We start from the raw sequence: 12,507 nt of genomic DNA on the forward strand, positions 1-12,507 counted from the left end.
TATTGGGACATATTCATGTGTCATAAAATTCACCGTTTTAAAGTGTACATATCAGTGGTTTCAGTATATTCAGAGAGTTGTACAACCTTCAGAACATTTTTACTACCTCGAGAAGAAGTCGCATATCCATTAGCAGTCACTCCTCATTCTTCCCTCCTCTGACTAATCCACTTTCTACCTCCATGGATTTGCCTATCCTGGATATTTCATTTAAGTGGAATGGTACAATGTGTGGTCTTTTGTGATTGGCTTTCATTTAGAGTAATATATTCAAGGTTCATCCATGTTGCAGCATGTGTAAGTACTTTACTCCTTTTTATGGCTGAATAATATTTCTTTGTATGGATATATCAGAGTATAATCTTTTTAAAAATATTTATTTCTTTTTCTTTTTTTTTTTTTTTGCGGTACGCAGGCCTCTCACTGTTGTGGCCTCTCCCATTGCAGAGCACAGGCTCCGGACGCGCAGGCTCAGCAACCATGGCTCACAGGCCTAGCCGCTCCATGGCATGTGGGATCTTCCTGGACCGGGACACGAACCCGTGTCCCCTGCATCAGCAGGCGGACTCTCAACCACTGCGCCACCAGGGAAGCCCTAATATTTATTTTTATTTTTAAAATTTTGGCTGCTTCACGTCTCCATTGCAGCACACGGGATCTTTCGTTTCTGCTCACGAGCTTCTCTCTAGTTGTGGTGCTCGGGCTCCAGAGTGTGTGGGCTCAGTAGTTGTGGCATGTGGGATCTTAGTTCTCCAACCAGGGATCGAACCCGTGTCCCCTGCATTGGAAGGTGGATTCTTAACCACTGGACCACCAGGGGAGTCCCCAGAGAGTATAATCTTGAACTCACTCTCACTCAGTATTCAACAGTTAGGCCTTTGGAAAAATGGGTGAGGTACTGAAATATATATGCAAAATAATGCTTTGTATGAAATTGTGCTGCAAAGGTCAAACAATGCCATGAAGATTGTCTAATCAAGTTATCAAACAAATATGTTAATAAAGTTACACATCTCTAAAATGGAAGTTTGATTCACTCATATTTGTAAAAACAATATAAATTGCATAACTCTTCATAATTTTTTGTTTTATTTTTTAAGAGAGTATCTGAATCAAATCTTTCCCTCCCCACCCCACATACTATTTACTATGAAATGTTGGCTCCTGTTTTAAATGGATTTCTTTTAAACAACTTTTTTCCAATACTGATTATCTCCAACTTCAAAAGCTAACAGTGATCATTTCTAGGTGGTAAAATTATGGGAGATTTTGATTTTCTCTTTTCATTTGTCTCTAGTTTCCTCAACAAGTATGCATTATATTTGTAAATAAGAGGGGAAGGAAAGAAACAAACAAACAAACAAAAAAACAGGCTGAAAGAAACAGTTATGGAAGTTCTCCTGAAAGATGTGTAGTCTGTCCATTTCTCCAGAGTACGTTCCTGGAGTAAGCCAGAGGGCACTGAATTGCATTTTCTTTAATGCACTACCCTGTGTTAAAGAGTATTCTAAAAACATCCTTAAGTTGTTGCATTTCTTGAAGGATATCACTGAGACTATCACTTACCACATCTTACAGGATATACTCTGAACATCTGTCTTAGTCTCTTCAGTCTCGGTACCAGAAATAGTAGTGCTTCTTCCAAGGAAGTAGCTTGCTTTTTTCTAAAAAGTACCTGGTGTTAATTTTTTAAACAGTTTTATTGAGCTATAGCTCATATACCATACAATTCATCCATTTAAAATGTACGATTCAATGGCTTTTAGAATATTCATAGAGTTGTGTAACTATCACTACAGTCAATTTCATAACATTTTCATTATCCCAGAAGAAACCTTTCTCCCCTTAGCCATCATCCTCCAGTTCCCCTCTCCTTCCCTAGTCCTAGATGACTACTAACCTATTTGCTCTATGGATTTGCCTAATCTGGACATTTCATATAAATGGAACTATATGAAATAGGATCCTTTTTCACTTAGCATAATGTTTTCGACTCATCCATTTTGTACAATGTATCAGTACTTCATTAATTTTTTGATTGTCAAGTAATATTCCGCTGTATGGATATGCCACTTTTTATCCATTCTTCTGTTGATAACTATTTGGATTATTTTCAGCATTTGGCTATTGTAAGCAATGCTGCTATGAATGTTTATGTACACGTATTTGTTTGAATACCTGTTTTTAATTCTTTTGGGTGTATAGGGGTAGAATAAATGAATTATGTGGTAATTCTATGTTCCAATTTCTCCACATTCTTACCAAACTTGTTATTTTTCATTTTCCTAATGGATGTTAAATGGTATCTCATTCTGTGTTTTTGTCTTTTGTGTTATTTACTGGCAAAGAAAGATATTTCTTTGCCAGTAAATAACAGGTTGTGGGACTTCCCTGGTGGCACAGTGGTTGAGAGTCCACCTGCCAATGCAGGGGACATGGGTTCGAGCCCTGGTCCGGGAAGATTGCACATGCCGTGGAGCAACTAAGCTTGTGAGCCACAACCACTGAGCCTGCACTCTAGAGCCTGTAAGCCACAACTACTGAGCCTGCATGCTGCAGCTACTGAAGCCTGTGCGCCTAGAGCCTGTTATCCGCACAAGAGAAGCCACCGCAATGAGAAGCCCGTGCACTGCAACAAGAGTAGCCCCTGCTCGCCACAACTAGAGAAAGCCCCCATGCAGCAAAGAAGACCCAATGCAGCCCAAAATTAAAAAAATAATAATAATAATAATTTAAAAAAAACAACAGGTTGCCATAAGCTGTTTTCAGACAGATTTGCTTTTCATTGTGGTTTTGATATGCATGATCAGTGATGTTAAACATCTTTTTATGTGCTTATTGGCTATTTGTAAATCTTCCTTGCAGAAATATCTATTCAGATCCTTTCCTCATATTACAATTGGGTTGTCTTTTTTTTTTTTTTTTTTTTTGCGGTACGCGGGCCTCTCACTGTTGTGGCCTCTCCCGTTGCAGAGCACAGGCTCTGGATGCGCAGGCTCAGTGGCCATGGCTCACGGGCCCAGCCGCTCCACAGCATGTGGGATCTTCCCGGACCGGGGCACAAACCCATGTCCCCTGCATCGGCAGGCGGACTCTCAGCCACTGCACCACCAGGGAAGCCCTGGGTTGTCTTTTTATTACTAAGTTGTATGGGTTCTTTATATATTCTAGAAACAAGTCCCCTATTATATACATGACTTGTAAATATTTCCTCCTATCCTGTGAGCTGTCTTTTCATTTTCTTGATGATGTCCTTTGATGCATGAAAATTTTGAATTTTGATGAAGTCCAATTTATTAATTTTTTCTTTTGTTGATTGTGTTTTGGTGTCATATCTGAGAAACCATTGCCTATTCCAGTGTCACAAAGACTTCTATGTTTTCTTTGAAGGGTTTTAGAGTCTTAGCTCTTAGGTCTTTGATTTTGAGTTAATTTTTGTATGGTGTGAGATAGGGGGGCCCAAATTCATTCTTTTGCATATAGATATCCAGTGGCCCTGCACCATTTGTTGAAAAGACTATTCTTTCCTAATTGAATAGTTTTGCATCCTAGTCAAAAATCAATTTACAGTAAATATAAAGGCTTATTTCTGGACTCTATTCTATTCCATTGACCTATATGCTTGTCCTTATGCCAGTACCATACTGTCTTGATTACCGTAGCTTTTTTTTTTTTTTTTTTTTTGCAGTATGCGGGCCTCTCACTGTTGTGGCCTCTCCTGTTGCGGAGCACAGGCTCCGGACGCGCAGGCTCAGCGGCCATGGCTCATGGGCCCAGCCGCTTCGTGGCATGTGGGATCTTCCCGGACCAGGGCGCGAACCCGTGTCCCCTGCATCGGCAGGTGGACTCCCAACCACTGCACCACCAGGGAAGCCCTGATTACTGTAGCTTTGTAGTTAGTTTTGAAATGGAGAAATGTGAGTCCTCAAATTCTGTTCTTTTTCAAAATTATTTTGGCTATCCTGGGTCTCTTGAATTTTCACATGAATTTTAGGATCAGCTGCCAATTTCTGCAAAGAAGTCAGCTGTGATTTTGATGGGGATTACTTTGAAACTGTAAATCAATTTGAGGAATATTTCCATCTAAACAATTTAAAGTTTTCCAATCCATGAACATGAGATATCTTTCCATTTATGCAGGCCTTTTAAAATTTCTTTCAATGCTGTTTTGTAGTTTTTTATTGTAAAAGCCTTGTACTTCTTTTGTTAAAATTAGTACTAAGTATTTATTCTTTCTGATGCTATTGTAAATGGAATTCTTTTCTTTATTTCATTTCCTCCTTTCCAATCTGGATGGCTTCTATTTCTTTTTATTTATTTATTTATTTATTGAGGCTGCACCAGGTCTTTGTTGTGGCACGCGGCCTTCTTAGCTGTGGCACGTATGTGGGAACTAGTTCCCTGACCAGGGATCAAACCCAGACCCCCTGCATTGGGAGTGAGGAGTCTTACCCACTGGACCACCAGGGAAGTCCCTCTTCTATTTCTTATTGTTGCCTAATTGCCCTGGCTAGAATGTCCCACACAATGATGAATAGAAATGGGGAGAGCAGACATGCTGGTCTTGCTCCTCATCTTAGAGGGAAAGTAGCCAGTCTTTCACCATTAATTTGATGTTAGCTGTGGGTTTTTTTGTAGATGCTTTATATCAGGCTGAAGACATTTCCTTCTATATCAGGTTGAAGACATTTCCTTTTTTGTACATGCTTTATATCAGGTTGAAGACATTTCCTACGTTGTTGAGTGTTTTTATCATGAAAGGGCCTTGAATTTTGTTGAATGCTTTTTCTGCATCTATTATGATGATCCTGTGGGGTTTGGCCTTTATTCTATTAATGCGATGTAATACATTAATTGACTTTTGGATGTTAAAAGCCAGTCTTGCATTCCTGGGATAAACCCTGTTTGATCATGGTGTATAATCCTTTTTTTTTTTTTTTTAATAAATTTATTTATTTATTTTTGGCTTCGTTGGGTCTTCGTTGCTGCACACGGGTTTCCTCTAGTTGTGGCAAGCCGGGGCTACTCTTCGTTGTGGTGAATGGGCTTCTCACTGTGGTGGCTTCTCCTGTTGCAGAGCACAGGCTCTAGGCATGCGAGCTTCAGTAGTTTTGGCACGTGGGCTCAGTAATTGTGGCTTGTGAGCTCTAGAGTGCAGGCTCAGTAGTTGTGGCACACAGGCTTAGTTGCTTCGCGGCATGTGGGATCTTCCTGGACCAGGGTTCAAACCCATGTCCCCTGCATTGGCAGGCGGATTCTTAACCACTGCACCACCAGGGAAGCCCTATAATCCTTTTTATACTCTACAAGATAAACAAATGTGAGCCTCTAAAATCTACTTTTACAAAGTTGGAAGAATTAGAAAGTGAATATTTTCATTGCAAACACATTTATTAATTTTTTTAAAAATTCAGGATAAGGAGCCCTAAAATAGTTGGCATCTTTAGATATTATATGATTTCATTTCTAAAAGTATTGTTTGCATACATCCTTCCAGGAACACAATGTCTTTTAAAATAAGGCACACCTATGGTTATAAAATGAGAAAAAGGGAAAGCTAATATTTGGATTTCTTTTAGAGGAAAAGCCCTGATCTAATTATTGAGAGGATTAGCCAACTCTGTCCACATTTTATTCATTTAGCAGAAACATGCAAACATAATATTTTTGCTCCCTTTCAACATGTTCAGAGGCCCAGAAACCTTTGGGACAGAATACCTTTTGGGGTAGATTTTATTTATTTATTTAAAAAAAAATTTTTTATTAAAAAAAATTTATTTTATTTTAGTTTTCAGCCACATGGCATGTAGGATCTTAGCTCCCTGACCAGCGATCAAACCTGTGCCTCCTGCATTGGGAGTACAGAGTCTTAACCACTGGACCCCCAGGGAAGTCCCTTGAGGTAGATTTTATTAATGGAACTCCAGTAACTCTTATTATATCCTTATTTTTAGTTAGTCTCTCTGCATTTACATAATCATGGATGTTTTGAAATAATATTGTATTGTTCCAACAATCTGGCAGGCATGAATTTTTCAGACCAGGAGATATTTATGGTTGGCTGAGGCAGGGCAATCACTGCTCTGAATCTTAAGATTTCACCTTAGACGTAGAGACTCTAACAGACTCTTTTTCTTTTTCTTTGTCTGTGTTGGGTCTTCGTTGCTGCGCGTGGACTCTCTCTAGTTGCGGTAAGTCGGGGCTACTGTTCGTTGCAGTGTGCGGGCTTCTCCTTGTGGTGGCTTCTCTTGTTGCGGAGCACGGGCTCTAGGCACATGGGCTCAGTAGTTGCGGCTCACGGGCTCTAGAGCGCAGGCTCAGTAGTTGTGGCGCACGGGCTTAGTTGCTCCACGGCATGTGGGATCTTCCCGGGCCAGGGATTGAACCCATGTCCCCTGCATTGGCAGGTGGATTCTTAACCACTGAGGCTCCAGGGAGGTCCCTATAACAGACTCTTTTTACTTCTGGCTCAGTGTTCGAGACCTGGAGTAGATTCCAATTTGCATTTGATAGTCCTTTGTGGAACGTTCAGCCTTTGTGATATGTGATGATTGGAATAATCGTCCCTTCTACAAAACTTATAAAAATAGCTTGGGTTTTGTTTTTTGTTGCTGGATTGTTACAAAGGGAACACATAAGGATTTGAATACATTTGGATGTCTTCATTTAATGACTAGGTTGAGTTTGGCTTAGAGTTGGAAAAGTTTGCACTGCAGCTGATGAGATTCTGACCAACTTTAGGTCACACGATTACTTCTAACCTCTTCTTTCATCAAGTTGTTACTAGAACCACTAACAAGCAAACTGCTTGGAAGATCATCTTCACTCCATGCCAATGAGGTCAGTAAAAGGTGTTAAATGGCTTAAAGGAAGCAGGAGAGTGCCACTCTCCCCCAAAACCCCAGGAGCATATTTGTGGGTGGTGATTGTATCCAACTGCTACCCATCCTCCATCCAAAAAGGTCAGACTTGCTCTTCCTCCTCTCATTCCACACACAGTTAAAAATAAATTTAACCAACAGAAAATATCAGGTAACATACATCCTATTCACTCTTTCAGAAATTATTTATGGAAGGTATAGAATGTGCTAGGCCATAGGGACACAAGTAGGAACTAGACATCTTCCTTCCCTGATGAAGCTTGAGGTCCTCTACTGGAAAAGACAAACAAAGAACGTGACAAAAGTAAACAACAAAATTATTATAAATCATAATAACCTTTCATAAGATTTATGAGACCTGTGGGACAAGAGGTTGGTCATGTAAAGAGCAGGGGAACAGGGCTTCCCTGGTGGCGCAGTGGTTAAGAATCCACCTTCCAATGCAGGGGACACGAGTTTGATCCCTGGTTCGGGAAGATCCCACATGCCACGGAGCAACTAAGCCCATGAGCCACAGCTACTGAGCCTGCGCTCTAGAGCCTGTGAGCCACAACTACCGAAGCCCACGTGCCTAGAGCCCATGCTCCGCAACAAGAGAAGCCACCGCAGTGAGAAGCCCGCACACTGCAATGAAGAGTAGCCCCTGCTCACCGCAACTAGAGGAAGTCCGCGTACAGCAACGAAGATCCAACGCAGCCAAATATAAGTTAAAAAAAAAAAAAAAAGCAGGGGAACAGAGCTCTAGGGAGAAGGAACAGTGCATGCAAAGGTCCAGAGCCTGGAACAGGACTCACCTGTTCTAGTAACTAAAGAAGGCCAGCTTGTCTGGAAGGTAGTAAGCAAGGGAGAATGGCACTGGAGGGAGCCCAGGGTTAGTGGGCATCCAGATCATGCTCAGCTCTTTTAAGCAACTGTATTAGTTTGCTAGGACCTAGGATATGTGGGTTTTGTTTCATTTTTTCTATACCATGAAGCAAGTAACTCAATTCTGACACTGTCTACCTGGAGATAGGCTTAGATCCCACAGGTTAAGGGCTTAGTCTTACAAGATGCACCCCCCTCCCCCGGGTTCAATTAATTTGCTAGAACAATTCACAGAACACTGAGAAACATTTTACTTACTAGATTGCTGCTTTATTATAAAAGGCTATAACTCAAGAACAGCCAGATGGAAGAGATGCTTAAGGCAAGGTATGTGGGAAGTGGGGAGGAGCTTCCATGCTCTCTAGGAGCAACACTCTCCCTGCCTTTCCATGTGTTCACCAACCCAGAAGCTCTCTGAACTCGGTCCTTTTGGGTTTTTACGGAGGCTTCATTACATAGGCAAGATTGATTAAATTATTGGCCTTTGGTGATTGAACTCAATCTTCAGCCCCTCTCCCCTCTTTGGAGGACTGAAATTTCCAATCCTCTAATCCCTTGGTTGGTTCACCTGGCAACCAGCCCAGGTCCTTAAGTTACCTAGGAGCTTTCCAAAAGTCACTTTATTAACATAACAAAAGACACCTTTATTGCTCTCATCACTTTGAAAATTCCAAGGGTTTTAGGAGGTCTGTGCTAGCAAGTGGAGGAAAACCAAATATATAGTTCTTATTATAAATCACAATATCACAGGCTACCATAACAAAATAGCACAGACTAGGTGGCTTCAACAACAGAAATTTATTTCTCACAGTGGAGAAATGGAGGCTGGAAGAATAAGATCAAGGTATTGGCAGTGTGCTTTCTCCTGAGGCATCTCTCTTTGGTTTGCAGGTGGCTGCCTTCTCTGTATCCTCACATGGCTTTTCCTCTGTGCCCATGCATCCCTGGTGTCTCTGTATGTTCTAATCTCTTCTTATAAGGACACTAGTCAGATTTGATTATGGCCCACCCTAAAGGCATTTTAACTTAATTACCTCTCTAAAGGCCCTATCTCCAAATACAGTTACATTCTGAAGTAGTGGGATGTTTAAAAACAAACAACAGGCCCAAAGTGGAGTTGCTTATACTAAGCCCCATGTCATCAAACTGAGACTTAATTACAGTTTCGGCTCTCCCAGAAATGGAATCTTAAACCAGTCAATCAGGAATTGTCTGATCAGCACTAGTTAGATAATCTGCCCAAGAGACCCGTGTCATCCCGTAAAGGAAAGTGACCTTACAATAACTAACCCGCTTTTTTGCCTAGTATAATTTCCTTGATCCTTTTCCCTTCTGGCTATAAAAGTCTTTCATTTTGTACAGCTCCTTGGAGCTCCCTTCTATCTGCCACATTGGCTGCTGCCCAATTCTAATTGATTTTTGCTCAAATAAACTCTTAAAAATTTTAATATAGCTTAGTTTATCTTTTAATCATATGAACATATGAACTGGGAAGGGGGGGGAACACAATTCAGTCCATAATGGCGACACTAAGGATTTCAGATTTGCTCTTAAGAGCAATGGAAAACCATCGAAAGATTAGAAGCAAGGGCTATGTTAAAGGGAACGTAGTCAATGCTTCTAGACATCATTTTTTTAAATTAACAAAACCCTGTTTTTTGTTCAAGGCTTCAATGTGTTCAGTCAAAAATGCAAAATTGACTGGTTCCCTTGGCACAGGGAACCTCTTGGGAGGCCATGTGACAGTATAAGTGGCTAAAGAGATATAATTTGGAAGTCTACTGAGTGGGCTTCAATAGTCTCAGGGAAGGCTATTGCTTTACTGAAAAAAGGTATGTTCCTTTATCCTACACTCTTTCTTCTTCTTCCTATCTGGGAAAAGGATACAATGCCTGGGGGTACAGCAGTCATCTTGCAACCACGAGGATGAAGATTTCATGCTAAAGATATAGAGCAGGAGATAGAAACAGCTTGCTTTTCAGATCACACCCCTGAGCTGCTACATAAGCTCTGGTCAGTCTACATCCAGACTTTTTGTTAGATGCGAATAATAAATCCCTACTTATTTAAACCACTGAGGTAGGGATTCCTGTTACAGCTGAACACATTACTTACTGGTACAGAGAGCTAGAGGAGAAGAAGGAATACCAGTTTAGAGACCTTTGCTAGAGTCCAGACCAGAGATGACAAGGACCTGCATTAGAATGGCAGCAATGGCCTTGGCGCAAAGTGGACGGATCCCAGATGCAAGATGCACTGACTGAGCAGCCCGCACATTTGATCCCAAGAATTTCCCCTCGCTTGTTAGGACCTTTGAGTTTGCTTTATTTGCCTTCTCTTAAAGGACTATAGGGGACTTCCCTGGTGGTGCAGTGGTTAAGAATCTGCCTGCCAATGCAGGGGACATGGGTTCAAGTCCTGGTCTGGGAAGATCCCACATGCCGCGGAGTAACCAAGCCCGTGCGCCACAACTACTGAGCCTGCGCTCTAGAGCCTGCAAGCCACAACTACTGAGCCCACGTGCCTAGAGCCTGTGCTCTGCAACAAGAGAAGCCACTGCAATGAGAAGCCCGCGCACTGAAACAAAGACCCAACGCAGCCAAAAATAGAAAAACCAATAACTAAATAAATTTATAAAGTCCTATAGCATGCACAGCCTCAATAAACATTTTTGGAGCACCTACTCTGTGCTGGGTCCTGTATTTTTGAGGTATTTTTCCCTGGCTGCTCACTAGTACATTGATCACTCTTTCCTATGAAGTCAGTTGTTTTCAACTTTATGTCTGTAATCCACAGTAATAAATATATTCTATATCATGACCAAAACACATACAACTTGATATATAACTGAAAAAGAAAAGTTTCACACAGAAGTATTTGAAATACGTGCCACAAGCTTCATTATTTTTCATTCTATTCTACTTTATACAAAAAGATCCTGATCACATCTACCACTCACTAAGTTTGCTTTCATGATCCACCAATGACCATGGTTTGAAAACTCAATCTCTATCATTCTTATGGCCTCCATTCTTCACTACCTAGTGATATCTCTCAAACTGATATTTGTTTTACCATCTGGACCATGATCCCCTCCCCACCTTATTGTATCTATCCATAGTGCCTGGCACTGTGCCTGCACATAGTGGATTGCACGCTCCTTGAGATGAAGAGCTGCCGAGTGTGACGCTTTGGGTCCCCTCAGCACTATGAACATGAGAAATCCACCCTTCCCATTTGTCTGGGGTTGGGTAAGGGGTAGTCTTTTTTTTTTTAATTTAATTTAATTTATTTATTTTTTATACAGCAGGTTCTTATTAGTTATCTATTTTATGCATATTAGTGTATATATGTCAATCCCAATCTCCCAATTCATCTCACCACCACCACCATCCCCCTGTCCCCCGCTTTTACCCCCTTGGTGTCCATATATTTGTTCTCTACATCTGTGTCTCTATTTCTGCCTTGCAAACCGGTTCATCTGTTCCATTTTTCTAGATTCCACATATATGCGTTAATATACAATATTTGTTTTTCTCTTTCTGACTTACTTCACTCTGTATGACAGTCTCTAGGTCCATCCATGTCTCTACAAATGACCCAGTTTCGTTCCTTTTTATGGCTGAGTAATATTCCATTTTATATATGTGCCACATCTTCTTTATCCATTCGTCTGTCTATGGGCATTTTGGTTGGTTCCATGACCTGGCTATTGTAAATAGTGCTGCAATGAACATTGGGGTGCATGTGTCTTTTTGAATTATGGTTTTCTCTGGGTATATGCCCAGTAGTGGGATTGCTGGATCATATGGTAATTCTATTTTTCGTTTTTTAAGGAACCTCCATACTGTTCTCCATAGTGGCTGTATCAATTTACATTCCCACCAACAGTGCAAGAGGGTTCCCTTTTCTCCACACCCTCTCCAGCATTTATTGTTTGTAGATTTTTTGATGATGACCATTCTGACCGGTATGAGGTGATACCTCATTGTAGTTTTTTTTTAATTTAATTTAATTTATTTTTTTATACGGCAGCTTCTTATTAGTCATCTGTTTTATACACATCAGTGTGTACATGTCAGTCCCAATCGCCCAATTCAGCACACCACCATCCCCAACCCCCACGACTTCCCCCCCTTGGTGTCCATACGTTTGTTCTCTACATCTGTGTCTCAACTTCTACCCTGCAAACCAGTTCATCTGTACCATTTTTCTAGGTTCCACATGCATGCGTTAATATATGATATTTGTTTTTCTCTTTCTGACTTACTTCACTCTGTATGACAGTTTCTAGATCCATCCACGTCTCAACAAATGACTCAATTTCATTCCTTTTTATGGCTGAGTAATATTCCATTGTATATATGTACCACATCTTCTTTATCCATTCGTCTATCAGTGGGCATTTAGGTTGCTTCCATGACCTGGCTATTGTAAATAGTGCTGCAATGAATATTGAGGTGCATGTGTCTTTTTGAATTATGGTTTTCTCTGGGTATATGCCCAGTAGTGGGATTGCTAGATCATATGGTAATTCTATTTTTAGTCTTTTAAGGAACCTCCATACTGTTCTCCATAGTGGCTGTATCAATTTACATTCCCACCAACAGTGCAAGAGGGTTCCCTTTTCTCCATACCCCCTCCAGCATTTGTTGTTTGTAGATTTTCTGATGATGCCTATTCTAACTGGTGTGAGGTGATACCTCATTGTAGTTTTGATTTACATTTCTCTAATGATTAGTGATGTTGAGCATCCTTTCAT

This window comes from Hyperoodon ampullatus, assembly GCF_949752795.1.
Source record: "Hyperoodon ampullatus genome assembly, chromosome: 12".
NCBI classification, from domain to species: Eukaryota; Metazoa; Chordata; class Mammalia; order Artiodactyla; family Ziphiidae; genus Hyperoodon; species Hyperoodon ampullatus.